This window comes from Vicugna pacos, chromosome 21 (genome assembly GCF_048564905.1).
Source record: "Vicugna pacos chromosome 21, VicPac4, whole genome shotgun sequence".
Classification (NCBI taxonomy): Eukaryota; Metazoa; Chordata; class Mammalia; order Artiodactyla; family Camelidae; genus Vicugna; species Vicugna pacos.
In genome coordinates, this window is record NC_133007.1 from 29030851 (window position 1) to 29046417 (window position 15567).

General features: G+C 51.9%; 8 non-coding genes across 8 annotated transcripts; 4 read left to right on the forward strand and 4 right to left on the reverse strand.

Moving 5' to 3' along the window:
• Positions 1 to 1981: 1981 nt before the first annotated feature.
• Positions 1982 to 2055, reverse strand: TRNAN-GUU (transfer RNA asparagine (anticodon GUU)). Its single transcript has one exon. It is a non-coding gene; the product is annotated as a tRNA-Asn (tRNA).
• A 548-nt stretch (positions 2056 to 2603) lies between these two features.
• On the forward strand, positions 2604 to 2675 carry TRNAH-GUG (transfer RNA histidin (anticodon GUG)). The gene has a single exon. It is a non-coding gene; the product is annotated as a tRNA-His (tRNA).
• A 1870-nt stretch (positions 2676 to 4545) lies between these two features.
• Positions 4546 to 4617, forward strand: TRNAE-UUC (transfer RNA glutamic acid (anticodon UUC)). The gene has a single exon. It is a non-coding gene; the product is annotated as a tRNA-Glu (tRNA).
• Positions 4618 to 5697: 1080 nt separating this feature from the next.
• Positions 5698 to 5859, forward strand: LOC116284983 (U1 spliceosomal RNA). Its single transcript, XR_004194665.1, has one exon. It is a non-coding gene; the product is annotated as a U1 spliceosomal RNA (small nuclear RNA).
• Positions 5860 to 8287: 2428 nt separating this feature from the next.
• Positions 8288 to 8358, reverse strand: TRNAG-CCC (transfer RNA glycine (anticodon CCC)). Its single transcript has one exon. It is a non-coding gene; the product is annotated as a tRNA-Gly (tRNA).
• Positions 8359 to 10794: 2436 nt separating this feature from the next.
• On the forward strand, positions 10795 to 10865 carry TRNAG-CCC (transfer RNA glycine (anticodon CCC)). Its single transcript has one exon. It is a non-coding gene; the product is annotated as a tRNA-Gly (tRNA).
• A 2428-nt stretch (positions 10866 to 13293) lies between these two features.
• LOC140688163 (U1 spliceosomal RNA) lies at positions 13294 to 13455 on the reverse strand. The gene has a single exon (XR_012062953.1). It is a non-coding gene; the product is annotated as a U1 spliceosomal RNA (small nuclear RNA).
• Positions 13456 to 14535: 1080 nt separating this feature from the next.
• Positions 14536 to 14607, reverse strand: TRNAE-UUC (transfer RNA glutamic acid (anticodon UUC)). Its single transcript has one exon. It is a non-coding gene; the product is annotated as a tRNA-Glu (tRNA).
• Positions 14608 to 15567: the final 960 nt, after the last annotated feature.

The window sequence follows — 15567 nt, forward strand, 5'->3', positions numbered from 1 at the left end:
TTCACAGGCCTTTGGGAAGAACACTCAGGAAGATTTTCTTCAGTAGTGAGAGTAATCAGCCCTAGAATGACCTACCTAAACTATCACAAAAGCATGACCCAAAGGGATCAAACTGTTTACAAGTCACTTAACTGTGCCACAGAACAAAACTCAAGATGATTTCTGGGAATACCGAAATAGCCAGCGCCCAAGAAGGGAAACTTTGACGATGTCTGGCATCCAATCAAAGGTGCCAGGCATGCAAAGAGGCAGGAGAAAATGACAAGGAGGAGAACAATCAATCAATCAACCGAAACTGAACCACAACTGACAAGACGTTAAAATTCCCAGGGAGGACTTCAAGACAGTTGTGATGACTGTGTTGCCCATGTGCCAAGAGTTGAGTAGAAATATGGAGTATTTTCCAGTGGCCTGAATCAAACTGTAGACGTGGAAACTATCACATCTGAGATAATAAGTTCACCAGGTGGAAATGACATCAGTTTGACATCACAGGAAAAAAAGATTAGGGGACATAAAGGCATGAACAACCGACAATATCCAAAATGAACCTACAGTAAAAAAAAAGAAAAAAGAAAAAAAAATTCTTTTTTTCTTTTAAATGAACAGAGCATTTTTGGGTGGTAGAGTGACTTTAAAAGGCCTAATATATGAGTAATTTGGAATCTCTGGAAAGACTCTGGGAGACGGGAAAAATTTGGAAGAAATATTGACGGAAAATTTTCCGATCATAATAAAAATTATAAACCCACTGATCCAAGGAGCCAAATGAACAGCAGCGGCACATGAAACATGAAGAAAACCACATCTAGTCACATCATACTTAAATTGCTAAACTCCACTGAAAAAGAAAAGAAAAGTATCTCCAAAGCAGCCAGAGGAAAAAGACATGGTACATACAAAAAACAAAAATAAAAAATAAAAATATGCCAGACTCCTCATCAGAAACAGTGCCAGTGAGAAGACAGTGGAGCAACATCTTTAAGGGACTGAAGGGGTCGCGGGAGTGAATGTGTAATTGCATACCTCCTCCCCAAGAAATGTCTTTCAAAAATGAAGGTGCATAATGACATCTACAGACATATAAACGCTGAAGGAATGCATCACCAGCAGACCCACACTATGAGAAATGTGAAAGGAGTCCACTGATACCGGATGGAAATCTGGATGTACACCAAGGGATGAAGGACTACAGAAGAGGTACTTGCATGGGGAACTATGTAACATTTTTCTTATTACTTAAATCTCTTTTTAAAAAAAGTGAGATTAAACCAAGTAGTAACGATGGACTGTGGGGTTTATAACCTATGTAGAGTGAAATGCCTGCCAACAACAGCAAAAAGGCCAGCGAGGGGAATGTGAAGAGGTGTGGCATGACTTGAAGAAAGACTATGCTGTGGTTAGCTACCGACGTATGCTATAAAGCTGAAAGCAATAGCCGAAATAACCAAACCAAAGAGTTACAGCTAATAAGCCAACAGAGGAGTGGAAATGGAATCATCCAGAAACCATGTAAACACTGTGATAGAGCAATGGCTCTCCGGGGGCTCTTCGCTAGAGAAGCACTCGTACAAGGGGCCAAAGATACGTGTTCAGGAATGAGGACTACAGCATTACTTGCAACCATGAAATCATAGAACCAGGTTAATCCCAAAAGTATATGGAAATGGTTAAACCAACACTAGTAAGTACAAAGACGGAAGAAACTCCGTTGTTAAGAAGGAATTCACAGTAACGATGACTCAAGTGAGCCGACTTTCAGCCAGCCAGCGACCTAGTTTTCCTGGTGCGGTTCTGGGCCGGCCTCAGTGATGACCTGAGGAGCTTAGGTTCTCCTGTCGTACACAAGACGACGCAGAGGTCAGGAGCGTAGTGGCGGGGGCATGCCCTCTTTGGCCGTGAGAGGAGAGGATGCACAGAGTGGAGAGAGAACCTCAAAGATCTTAGCTCTCTCAAAAGGGCAGGCTGGGCAGGCTGAACACGTCCCTGGGTGGGCTCGAACCACCAACCTTTCGGTTAACAGCCGAACGCGCTAACCGATTGCGCCACAGAGACGCCCGGAGGACGCCTTCTCTCAGGCTCAGAGACAGCAAGTTCGGCTTCCGCGCTCCGCGCAATCACTCGCCTTTCTCAGGACCGCGGTGCCGGCTCCAAAGCCTCAGAAAACCCGGGAAGTGGAGTCGACGCGGCGTGTTCGTCCGGTGGGAAAGCCGTGCGTCGGGCGATTCCGAAGGCAGAAGGCGCAGCCGAGCGGGAAGCCGGAACCCAGGTGGTGGGGAGGGTCGGTCAGAAGGGACGAGCGGGAAGAGGCGGGGAAGAAGCCCGCGAGGCGGGGAGGAGGACAAGGAGACTTCCTAGGAGGCCTGTGCAGAGACACGTGCGGATCTGGGGAGACGAGGATTGGTTTGGGGCTTGGTTTGGTTTGGTTTGATCATGAGGTATCAAACTTGAGAGGAAGAGAGTGCAGAATGGAGAGCGGGCGTGAAAGAGAGAAGAGTGCAAATACCTGAGGTTGTCCAAAAACCAAAGAGCGCGGTAATCGGAAAGATTTGACGTCAACAGTGCTCCAGCAAGCCGCGGGACTGTCGCAGCGAGCGTGGCGCGCCGTGATCGTATAGTGGTTAGTACTCTGCGTTGTGGCCGCAGCAACCTCGGTTCGAATCCGAGTCACGGCACTGTCCCTGCCTCCCGCGGGGAAGGCGGTTGCTTCTCTTTTGATTTGGGGTTAAGCTTGACAGGGGCCTGGGGGCCACAGAGCACTGCTTTTTCCCTGGCCACCGGGCGCGATGAGGTCAGGAGAAGGCAAGGAAACGCTACAGACCGCTAACCTGGGGACCTTCTCTACTCCGTGTCTGAGCAGAAGGGAACCGAAGGAAGCCTTTTATCTTCTACCCCAAACTGGGGAAATCTTTCATGCCCTAGCTGCCCAGTGAGGAGCCTCCTGTGCTATCACCGGCGGGAGATGTTGTTTCTGGCTTACTCAAAATCTACAGGATCTTAAAGACCACAGACAAAATTTTTTTATCACATAAGGGACTCCTCCTCCCTAGACCTGTTTAGCTGGTTTAACCTTGGCTGCTGGGAATCTCTGCTCTGAGGACTTTCTCAATCCTTGCCTATCGTTTCCCCTTATAGTCATCATAGTAACCTCTCCAGTGCCCGTCTACTCTCAAGGATTTTAAAGGCCTGTCGGCAGCCACTCGCGAGACAAACAGTATCCATCAGGACTGGACAACTGGAAGAACTTAACAAGAACCACATACATGGTGATCGCGGTGATTACCTGACCCTCCGGCCTGAGGACTCAACTAGTGGAAACAGCGAATGCCTGATTCTTCCGCCTGACTACATCCGTGCTGGTGACCGAGGGTCACATTATACTGAGAGCATGACCGGAAGTGGGGGGCGGGATGGTTCAAATCAAACGCAAATGGAGATCAGACTTGACAATTCCCTGAGCAGATGACCCAGTTTAGTCATACAAACAAACGTTAATTGAGCTTATTTTACCGAACAAGTGAAACTTCACTTGCGCCACTTCTTGTTTAGGCCTCTGAAAATCATAAACAAAACTTTAAAGCATTCAGCAAAGTTGGTATGAGACACTACTTTTAACCAGTTCCCTACCACTAGGAAAACTCTAACGATATAAGCAATCACTGTGAAAATAAACAGCCATGCCTCCTCACTATACATAAGCTGCTTTTTAATTATATCTCCGAGCCCCGTTCCGTATTCTGTGTGCGTGCTCCCAGTTCCCAGACTGTCTTTGTGCTCGGTAAACCTTTATAAGTACTGTTTCGGTGATCCAGTGGTTTTACTTCTGCTGGCTGAACTCTAAGAGTACCTCAACATTTTCATCTATCGACTGGGCCAACGAGGGAACCCCGCTTCATACTGTTGTGGTCATATGTGCCTGGATTTAGTGACCACTCAATCAATAATACAGAATCACAGTAAGTCACAGTAAGTCTTCAGGTCAGGCAGTGCAGGTCTTCTGTTCTGTTCTTCCTCGGGGATGCCCGAATAAAATGATCCCTAAAGCTGCTGTGAAAAGCTTCACCCAAAGAGGCGTGAAGTTCCAGGAGGGAAGAGAGGAACCTCACGTCGCAGACCCAGCCTGGCTGGTCCTCGAGGGCAGAACCAAAGAAGAGGCTTACCGGCAGAAAGCCCACCCCCATGATCTCGGTGAAAGTCTTAAATCCTAACGTCCCATTGAGCAGGGGGCCGAGCTGAATCCACTCCTGCGCCCTGATCCGGAGAGTCGTCTGCACGAGTTCAGTGACCAGGAACAGGAGGAGAGACGGTGCACATCGCTGGTTCTCAATCGGGGCGCGATTTGGGCTCCCACTCCCCCCCTCCCCGGCCCCCTCACTGTGACACTTTGTGCGTCACCTGCGGGCTCCTTTTTTGGAGGAAGCAGAGAGGGAACGGCCTTGGAAAAGGGTGTCTGGAATGCCGGGTGGCCTCTCGGAAGGCCCTCGGAGAGTGAAGGGGAAAGGTCACGCTGGTCCGAAGGCAGGAGATAAGGAAGCGACGTGCAGCTCCCTGGTGGTCTAGTGGCTAGGATTCGGCGCTTTCACCGCCGCGGCCCGGGTTCGATTCCCGGTCAGGGAACTTCTTTTGTGCCGCCTGCTTTCCCCGCAGCACTGAGTCTTCAACTCCCGCCGAGGTAAGGGAAACGGTAGCGGCCGATACTCAGGGCACCCAGGTCTTGCTTAGCTCCGTGTTAGCCCTCCCCGCCGCCGCGCCAAGTGGCTTTAGAGGGCTTCTGAGCTTCTTGCTCAGCTTTCCACAGCCCTGCAGAGCTTCCACAGCCCCTGTGGGGCTGCACCCGAGCCCGCGCCCCTTGCCACCTCAGGCGCGCAGGTCAGGCTGAGCTCTGAAGAAGCCTCTGAGGGAAGCCAAGCCCAGTCATGGTGTTACTAGGTACCCTCGAAACGGGCCCGTCTGGCTGAGACGCCTCAGCTCAGTTCGCGGATGAAACGCTCCGGAAGAGGTGCCTGGAGGCAACATCCGCGAGGGCTGAGAGGAAGGTGAGCGCTGGGCCAGGTCCTCCAGGGCTGTCCCGTTTGCAGATGAAGCGGTGGAGGGAGTTAACATCAGTTAACTGACCCAACGAAGGCAGCATGTGGAAAGCATGCGAAAAATGGAAAACTGTTGCCATAAGCAGAAGGTAAGAGTAGAAATCAACACCAGTCAGTATATCAAAACGATGCCACCCTCCACGGTCAAATCCCGCAGTTTCTACAACGGCTGCTGCATTTAAACCCTGTACACTCTACCAGGCCCTGGGCGCGTTTTCCCTTTTCCCGTGGAGGCTCACTCCGAAGACCTGTTGGAATCAATGTTGCGTGCACTGGAAGGCAAGAGGAGAGCGAGCGAGAGCCAGGGGAGATGCTGTGGACCGAGCCTGCAGAGGCTGTAGGTGGAGTGTGGAGATGAGACAGCGCAGCGGCTGCGAATCAGTGCGTCGGGAGCCACTGCTGAAAAGCGGTCAGTCTTGCGGGCCGGGCAGAGGGTTCTCCTGAGTGTTGGGCGGGGTGGGTGAAGGAGGGGGCGGCGGTGGCGTCCGTTGGATTTCTTTGTGGAGAGCAGTTTGGAAGAACAGCGAGGGCCGGGGGTAGGGGAGGGTGCTGGACCCCAGTGAACGGTGGAGGGGTGGGAGGCTGCCCTGTGCCTGCGGGGTGTGTGCTCATACTTACCGGGCACAGGAGAGACTGTGATCACCAAGGTGGTTTTCTCAGGACGGGGCTCTTCTGTTGCTCTCGGGACGTGCTGACCCCTGCGATTTCCCCGTGTGTGGGAAACTACCGCAGAGTTTGTGCTAATGGGGGACTACCTTCGTGCTCTTCCCCTGTTACCCTTCGGTTCATGAAGACTACTGTCTTCCGTGGTGCCTCCCTGCGCTCGGCTCCCCAGGTGCCCCACGACCGGCGCGCCACTGCTAGGGAAATCGGGTCTGCAGGCCCCATCCTCCTGGCTTTCCTATTTTGTGACCAAAGCGTATGGATGGGTCCTGCTCCTTGCGCCAGGCCTCCTGTCTGGCCACGAGCGCCGGCCCGCTTCTGGCCACGCGCGTGTGTGCGCGCGCGCCGGGCTCCAGCCCACTGGGCTCGGCGCTGGTCTGGGCAGCCGGTGCAGGCTGGCTGGCAGGCATCAGCAGGGGAAAGGCCACTCGGCTGGGGTGGTGCGGAGGCGTGGGAACGTCGCCTCGCCCGAAGGCCTCGCGCCCCACCGTCCCTTTGGGACCAGGTCGGAGCGAGGCACCCCTTCCAGGAACATGAGGGCCCGAGGCCTCCTTTCGCAGGGAGGCTCCCGGGGCCAGCGCGCCCTTCCCCTGCCCGGGCTAGATGACTCTTCTGGCCTCTCACCCGGCCTCCCCTTCTCCGTTTTCCTCTTCCACCCCGGGGGCTGTGTCCCTGGGGAGACTAAACGCTCCCCGCCCGCCCCCTAACCCTCAGAAATGACCCAGCCCCCTCTCCAGTGCTGACGGAGGGAGTTGGATCCGTGTTTTCCTACAACGGGAGGAGAGAGAACCTTTGGCGGCAGGAAGCAACCTGTTCCCTTGCTGGGTCTCTTGGCTCAGCCCATCGAGGGGCCTGGCTCAGGGACCCGGAATCTTCGCTCCTCCTTGAGGGGCCTGGGTCGCGCGCGGCCCACGGAGGTGGCCGGGTTGGCTTCTCTCCCACTGCTCCTCGAGGGAGAGCAGGAGCATCCTGTGGGGCCCCCTCTTATCCAGAAGAGGCACCCGGGAAATGATCCAGCAGAAGCCGGGACTCCGCGCAACGGACCACTTCGGAGCGACGCTTTGGTTGGCGGGTCGTTGCCCCCGAGGGCCTCGGAGAGAGCAGAAATCATCCAGGACGATGCGTTCTTCAGCGCCTTGACTGAGACAAACGGGAAGGAGGGTGTCTCCCAAGAGGGCTGCCGCCCCGAAGCCTCTGGTAGCAGAGGGGCTTGTGGAGCCAGAGGGCCCCCTCTCCGCCAGGGTTGTCAGTCGGCTGCTGCAGAGATCTCACCTGGCTGAGGTCTCCTCTTCCTCCTCCCCTCCTCCCCCACCTCCTTTTCTTCCCCTTCTTCCCCCTCCTCCACCTCACCCACCTCACCCCTCTTCGTTTTCTATCCTGATGTTCCTTGAGTGCCTGTCGTCCTTTTGTGCCACGGGACATGTCACCTCTGCCGAAGATCACACAATTCCTTAGGTTGCTCTGAGCTTCAAATAAGGAAATGTAGGTAACGGTGCCAAAAATTCTCAATAATTGTGATCTCTTCTTGTTTTTATCAGTAACATCATCTGAATCATCAGGACTGTCCTTTTTTTTTTAACAATTGCATTTTCATTTTTGGGATATATTAATATACATTTAAACATTACAATAAACAAATATATACAAAAATAAGTAAATAAAATAAATTATAATATATATACACAAAAAAGATAAATAAAATAAAATAAAATAAACCGAAAAAAAATTACACAGTTGCTGAGTAATGAATTGGTTCTGCGATTTTATTATGAAAAATAGTGTGTAGAGAATATTATTACGCATATAACCTTGGCAATTCTGCAGGGTAGAGGCTGTCTTTCAGCCACCCTGTAGACAACCTGTCAAGTGTTAAACACCTTAAATGCAATTTTGCCAGCAATCAAATGTGAATGTACTTGTAAGGCAACATAATCAACGGGTACTGAAGATACTTAATAAATTCTTACAAAACAAGAAGAAACAGACAGATCTGTAGGAAAATCACCAAGGTCTTGGGGCGGGGGTGGCGGGGATCCTGTAAGAGAAAGTCCAGATGGCTACTAAATATGTAATGGTGCTCAAATTTATCACCAATAAGGGATGTTAGAAGCGAAATCCCCACGAGAGAACATTACAGATTGGTGCAGGAGAAAGAGGAGAGGTGGGAGGAGGGGGAGGGAGGCAAGAGAAAGAGGGAGAGGAAGGAGAAGGAGCAGGAGGAGGACAGAGGAGGAAAGAAGTAGAAGAGAGAGGGAGAAGGAAGGGGGGGAGAAGCAGGTGGAGGACACTTGCAGGTAGAAAAGTATGAAGTGGTGAGTGAGGTGAACCTCAGGGCCTCAGGACTCTGAGAAGTCCCCATTTACATCGACTCCTTATTGTCTTCTGCTCAGAACTGCCTTGCAGATTTTAGCTCTCATTTTCTTACTGCTTGTGGTCAGAACCACGATATAATGGGGTTTGCCTGTGCAGCAGGCAAAACAAGGAAGCGTCAAAAGAAAAAAGGGAGGGGAGAGAGGAAGAGAGACCACTAGGTGTCTTGCATTGGCCGGGAATCGAACCCGGGTCTCCCGCGTGGGAGGCGAGAATTCTACCACTGAACCACCAATGCTCCCTTTACGTTTCTCCCCACTCTAGGTCTCTAGCAAGGATCTCCAGAGTGACCGACGGCCCGGCAACGGGGAAACTAGAACGTTCCCAAACAGGCTTACACCGTTGTCTTTGGCAGACAGAGCTAACGGATTGACAGGCACTCCAAGCAAAGGCTGGCGAAGAAGATGTACAATCAGGCGACAGCAAAAAGTGGGAACATTCCAATGAAGATATCATAATATCGGTCCTGTCAGCTCACACCACACCTCTGAAAAAGGCTCTTTCCAGCCGTAGAACAGACCCCTGCAGAAAAACTTCGGAAACTCATCCAGATCCCTTGTTCAGGACCCTATACCTTCAACTGTCAACCTCAGACTCTAACCTTAGAAAATAATCTAATTTTCTAGGTTAGGCAAGTAAAATTCTAATCCAGAGAAGAAATAAGAAGCAGAAGCAGAAGTAGACTGGAATTAGAAGAAGGAAAGGGCCAGAATCAAAATAGAGATAATGGAGAGACATTGGCCGTGCATTCCCGGCCAATGCACGCTTTTCCTTGCGTGGCTCTCCCCCGTTTCCCATGGGCAAGAGATGTGTGTCTGTCCTTTCTGGGTTGTACTTGGCCTCTAGGAGTGGCCATTCCGCCCTCGAGTTAATTCCACAGAAGAAGATTCTGAGGACTTGGTATCAGTTGGGCCGGGGGAGGGGTAAGGGTTGTTTTTGTTTTTGTTTTTGTTTTTGTTTGCAGTCCTTCGAGGCCGTGCAGCGATTGTGCATGCTTCAGTGCTAGACCTGCAGTGCCGCAACCACTGGCCAGAGGTTGTCTTTGAAGCCTCATGCGTCACCGGGCGGTTTTCTTCCGTTTCGAATACTTGAAATAGAAACCATTGTGACTATTATTCTTTCTCCTATTCTATTGTGGTTACATAGCAGTATGGCCTGGGAATCAAGGAATGAAGGTCACCGAAGGACAGCAGCTGCAGCTCGAGAAGAATCATGGCCCAAGGAAGGGGGATGCTTGTGGGAAGGAATTTCCAAAATGTTACATAGCTGGAATCATTCCGTTTCAGTTTTATCAGACTGGATTCTTTCACTTAGTGAGAGTATATTTAAGGTATTTTGATCTTTTTTCACAATTCCCCAACTTGCCTAAACTCCAAGGACGGGGCAGATGCCTGAGAATTTCCAATGAAGAAAAAGCTTGCACTGGCTGGGAATCGAACCTGGGTCTCCCGCGTGGGAAGCGACAATTCTGCCATTAAACCACCAAAGCCCTATCTACTCCCGACTCTGGTTGATGTATGTGGTAATTGAAAGCGTGCTGGCCAGCGCTGGTGCGTATGTTGGCTGTTGGGCAGAGGGCAGATAGAAACAAATCTCTTGGAGGTCCAAGGTGATGGTCGTTTCCCTTGCTGAGCTCCAGTTTATGACTCAGCCTCCACCTAGCTGGGCTTCTCAGCAAGAGTAGCAGGACTGCAGGTCTGCAGCTCCCATCTTTCAAAAAGTCATAATGATTCTTAAGTCCCAACATGTGAGGCAGGCTTCCAGGCTACTTACTTCAGTGTAATTTCCCCAGGGAAATTTTGGGAAAGCAATCTCTCTATAGTTCAATTCCTTCAGAGGACCAATGTGTTACCGTTTCACCCACTGTAAATTTTCTGAAGATTAGTCTGTTCCTTATGTAATCCAAACACTGAAGCCTATACCTCATATGTATCTCACAGTCACAAATGCAACAAGGAGTCCAATTTAGATTGGCGTCTCCTGTATAACCAAATACTGATTGCAAACTTAATATTAATTAATATCTTGATAAGTATGATATATCACAAATCCGTCCAAATGCTTCAAACACCTTAAAAAGTGGACACATAGTATTGTTGTAATGGTTACAAGACCGACTCACTGCTCTTGTACATAAAAAATGGTTACAGAGAACTGATTCCCTTGGCCAAGGTGTGTCTCTCCATTATCTCTATTTTGATTCTGGCCCTTTCCTTCTTCTAATTCCAGTCTACTTCTGCTTCTGCTTCTTATTTCTTCTCTGGATTAGAATTTTACTTGCCTAACCTAGAAAATTAGATTATTTTCTAAGGTTAGAGTCTGAGGTTGACAGTTGAAGGTATAGGGTCCTGAACAAGGGATCTGGATGAGTTTCCGAAGTTTTTCTGCAGGGGTCTGTTCTACGGCTGGAAAGAGCCTTTTTCAGAGGTGTGGTGTGAGCTGACAGGACCGATATTATGATATCTTCATTGGAATGTTCCCACTTTTTGCTGTCGCCTGATTGTACATCTTCTTCGCCAGCCTTTGCTTGGAGTGCCTGTCAATCCGTTAGCTCTGTCTGCCAAAGACAACGGTGTAAGCCTGTTTGGGAACGTTCTAGTTTCCCCGTTGCCGGGCCGTCGGTCACTCTGGAGATCCTTGCTAGAGACCTAGAGTGGGGAGAAACGTAAAGGGAGCATTGGTGGTTCAGTGGTAGAATTCTCGCCTCCCACGCGGGAGACCCGGGTTCGATTCCCGGCCAATGCAAGACACCTAGTGGTCTCTCTTCCTCTCTCCCCTCCCTTTTTTCTTTTGACGCTTCCTTGTTTTGCCTGCTGCACAGGCAAACCCCATTATATCGTGGTTCTGACCACAAGCAGTAAGAAAATGAGAGCTAAAATCTGCAAGGCAGTTCTGAGCAGAAGACAATAAGGAGTCGATGTAAATGGGGACTTCTCAGAGTCCTGAGGCCCTGAGGTTCACCTCACTCACCACTTCATACTTTTCTACCTGCAAGTGTCCTCCACCTGCTTCTCCCCCCCTTCCTTCTCCCTCTCTCTTCTACTTCTTTCCTCCTCTGTCCTCCTCCTGCTCCTTCTCCTTCCTCTCCCTCTTTCTCTTGCCTCCCTCCCCCTCCTCCCACCTCTCCTCTTTCTCCTGCACCAATCTGTAATGTTCTCTCGTGGGGATTTCGCTTCTAACATCCCTTATTGGTGATAAATTTGAGCACCATTACATATTTAGTAGCCATCTGGACTTTCTCTTACAGGATCCCCGCCACCCCCGCCCCAAGACCTTGGTGATTTTCCTACAGATCTGTCTGTTTCTTCTTGTTTTGTAAGAATTTATTAAGTATCTTCAGTACCCGTTGATTATGTTGCCTTACAAGTACATTCACATTTGATTGCTGGCAAAATTGCATTTAAGGTGTTTAACACTTGACAGGTTGTCTACAGGGTGGCTGAAAGACAGCCTCTACCCTGCAGAATTGCCAAGGTTATATGCGTAATAATATTCTCTACACACTATTTTTCATAATAAAATCGCAGAACCAATTCATTACTCAGCAACTGTGTAATTTTTTTTCGGTTTATTTTATTTTATTTTATTTATCTTTTTTGTGTATATATATTATAATTTATTTTATTTACTTATTTTTGTATATATTTGTTTATTGTAATGTTTAAATGTATATTAATATATCCCAAAAATGAAAATGCAATTGTTAAAAAAAAAAGGACAGTCCTGATGATTCAGATGATGTTACTGATAAAAACAAGAAGAGATCACAATTATTGAGAATTTTTGGCACCGTTACCTACATTTCCTTATTTGAAGCTCAGAGCAACCTAAGGAATTGTGTGATCTTCGGCAGAGGTGACATGTCCCGTGGCACAAAAGGACGACAGGCACTCAAGGAACATCAGGATAGAAAACGAAGAGGGGTGAGGTGGGTGAGGTGGAGGAGGGGGAAGAAGGGGAAGAAAAGGAGGTGGGGGAGGAGGGGAGGAGGAAGAGGAGACCTCAGCCAGGTGAGATCTCTGCAGCAGCCGACTGACAACCCTGGCGGAGAGGGGGCCCTCTGGCTCCACAAGCCCCTCTGCTACCAGAGGCTTCGGGGCGGCAGCCCTCTTGGGAGACACCCTCCTTCCCGTTTGTCTCAGTCAAGGCGCTGAAGAACGCATCGTCCTGGATGATTTCTGCTCTCTCCGAGGCCCTCGGGGGCAACGACCCGCCAACCAAAGCGTCGCTCCGAAGTGGTCCGTTGCGCGGAGTCCCGGCTTCTGCTGGATCATTTCCCGGGTGCCTCTTCTGGATAAGAGGGGGCCCCACAGGATGCTCCTGCTCTCCCTCGAGGAGCAGTGGGAGAGAAGCCAACCCGGCCACCTCCGTGGGCCGCGCGCGACCCAGGCCCCTCAAGGAGGAGCGAAGATTCCGGGTCCCTGAGCCAGGCCCCTCGATGGGCTGAGCCAAGAGACCCAGCAAGGGAACAGGTTGCTTCCTGCCGCCAAAGGTTCTCTCTCCTCCCGTTGTAGGAAAACACGGATCCAACTCCCTCCGTCAGCACTGGAGAGGGGGCTGGGTCATTTCTGAGGGTTAGGGGGCGGGCGGGGAGCGTTTAGTCTCCCCAGGGACACAGCCCCCGGGGTGGAAGAGGAAAACGGAGAAGGGGAGGCCGGGTGAGAGGCCAGAAGAGTCATCTAGCCCGGGCAGGGGAAGGGCGCGCTGGCCCCGGGAGCCTCCCTGCGAAAGGAGGCCTCGGGCCCTCATGTTCCTGGAAGGGGTGCCTCGCTCCGACCTGGTCCCAAAGGGACGGTGGGGCGCGAGGCCTTCGGGCGAGGCGACGTTCCCACGCCTCCGCACCACCCCAGCCGAGTGGCCTTTCCCCTGCTGATGCCTGCCAGCCAGCCTGCACCGGCTGCCCAGACCAGCGCCGAGCCCAGTGGGCTGGAGCCCGGCGCGCGCGCACACACGCGCGTGGCCAGAAGCGGGCCGGCGCTCGTGGCCAGACAGGAGGCCTGGCGCAAGGAGCAGGACCCATCCATACGCTTTGGTCACAAAATAGGAAAGCCAGGAGGATGGGGCCTGCAGACCCGATTTCCCTAGCAGTGGCGCGCCGGTCGTGGGGCACCTGGGGAGCCGAGCGCAGGGAGGCACCACGGAAGACAGTAGTCTTCATGAACCGAAGGGTAACAGGGGAAGAGCACGAAGGTAGTCCCCCATTAGCACAAACTCTGCGGTAGTTTCCCACACACGGGGAAATCGCAGGGGTCAGCACGTCCCGAGAGCAACAGAAGAGCCCCGTCCTGAGAAAACCACCTTGGTGATCACAGTCTCTCCTGTGCCCGGTAAGTATGAGCACACACCCCGCAGGCACAGGGCAGCCTCCCACCCCTCCACCGTTCACTGGGGTCCAGCACCCTCCCCTACCCCCGGCCCTCGCTGTTCTTCCAAACTGCTCTCCACAAAGAAATCCAACGGACGCCACCGCCGCCCCCTCCTTCACCCACCCCGCCCAACACTCAGGAGAACCCTCTGCCCGGCCCGCAAGACTGACCGCTTTTCAGCAGTGGCTCCCGACGCACTGATTCGCAGCCGCTGCGCTGTCTCATCTCCACACTCCACCTACAGCCTCTGCAGGCTCGGTCCACAGCATCTCCCCTGGCTCTCGCTCGCTCTCCTCTTGCCTTCCAGTGCACGCAACATTGATTCCAACAGGTCTTCGGAGTGAGCCTCCACGGGAAAAGGGAAAACGCGCCCAGGGCCTGGTAGAGTGTACAGGGTTTAAATGCAGCAGCCGTTGTAGAAACTGCGGGATTTGACCGTGGAGGGTGGCATCGTTTTGATATACTGACTGGTGTTGATTTCTACTCTTACCTTCTGCTTATGGCAACAGTTTTCCATTTTTCGCATGCTTTCCACATGCTGCCTTCGTTGGGTCAGTTAACTGATGTTAACTCCCTCCACCGCTTCATCTGCAAACGGGACAGCCCTGGAGGACCTGGCCCAGCGCTCACCTTCCTCTCAGCCCTCGCGGATGTTGCCTCCAGGCACCTCTTCCGGAGCGTTTCATCCGCGAACTGAGCTGAGGCGTCTCAGCCAGACGGGCCCGTTTCGAGGGTACCTAGTAACACCATGACTGGGCTTGGCTTCCCTCAGAGGCTTCTTCAGAGCTCAGCCTGACCTGCGCGCCTGAGGTGGCAAGGGGCGCGGGCTCGGGTGCAGCCCCACAGGGGCTGTGGAAGCTCTGCAGGGCTGTGGAAAGCTGAGCAAGAAGCTCAGAAGCCCTCTAAAGCCACTTGGCGCGGCGGCGGGGAGGGCTAACACGGAGCTAAGCAAGACCTGGGTGCCCTGAGTATCGGCCGCTACCGTTTCCCTTACCTCGGCGGGAGTTGAAGACTCAGTGCTGCGGGGAAAGCAGGCGGCACAAAAGAAGTTCCCTGACCGGGAATCGAACCCGGGCCGCGGCGGTGAAAGCGCCGAATCCTAGCCACTAGACCACCAGGGAGCTGCACGTCGCTTCCTTATCTCCTGCCTTCGGACCAGCGTGACCTTTCCCCTTCACTCTCCGAGGGCCTTCCGAGAGGCCACCCGGCATTCCAGACACCCTTTTCCAAGGCCGTTCCCTCTCTGCTTCCTCCAAAAAAGGAGCCCGCAGGTGACGCACAAAGTGTCACAGTGAGGGGGCCGGGGAGGGGGGGAGTGGGAGCCCAAATCGCGCCCCGATTGAGAACCAGCGATGTGCACCGTCTCTCCTCCTGTTCCTGGTCACTGAACTCGTGCAGACGACTCTCCGGATCAGGGCGCAGGAGTGGATTCAGCTCGGCCCCCTGCTCAATGGGACGTTAGGATTTAAGACTTTCACCGAGATCATGGGGGTGGGCTTTCTGCCGGTAAGCCTCTTCTTTGGTTCTGCCCTCGAGGACCAGCAGGCTGGGTCTGCGACGTGAGGTTCCTCTCTTCCCTCCTGGAACTTCACGCCTCTTTGGGTGAAGCTTTTCACAGCAGCTTTAGGGATCATTTTATTCGGGCATCCCCGAGGAAGAACAGAACAGAAGACCTGCACTGCCTGACCTGAAGACTTACTGTGACTTACTGTGATTCTGTATTATTGATTGAGTGGTCACTAAATCCAGGCACATATGACCACAACAGTATGAAGCGGGGTTCCCTCGTTGGCCCAGTCGATAGATGAAAATGTTGAGGTACTCTTAGAGTTCAGCCAGCAGAAGTAAAACCACTGGATCACCGAAACAGTACTTATAAAGGTTTACCGAGCACAAAGACAGTCTGGGAACTGGGAGCACGCACACAGAATACGGAACGGGGCTCGGAGATATAATTAAAAAGCAGCTTATGTATAGTGAGGAGGCATGGCTGTTTATTTTCACAGTGATTGCTTATATCGTTAGAGTTTTCCTAGTGGTAGGGAACTGGTTAAAAGTAGTGTCTCATACCAACTTTGCTG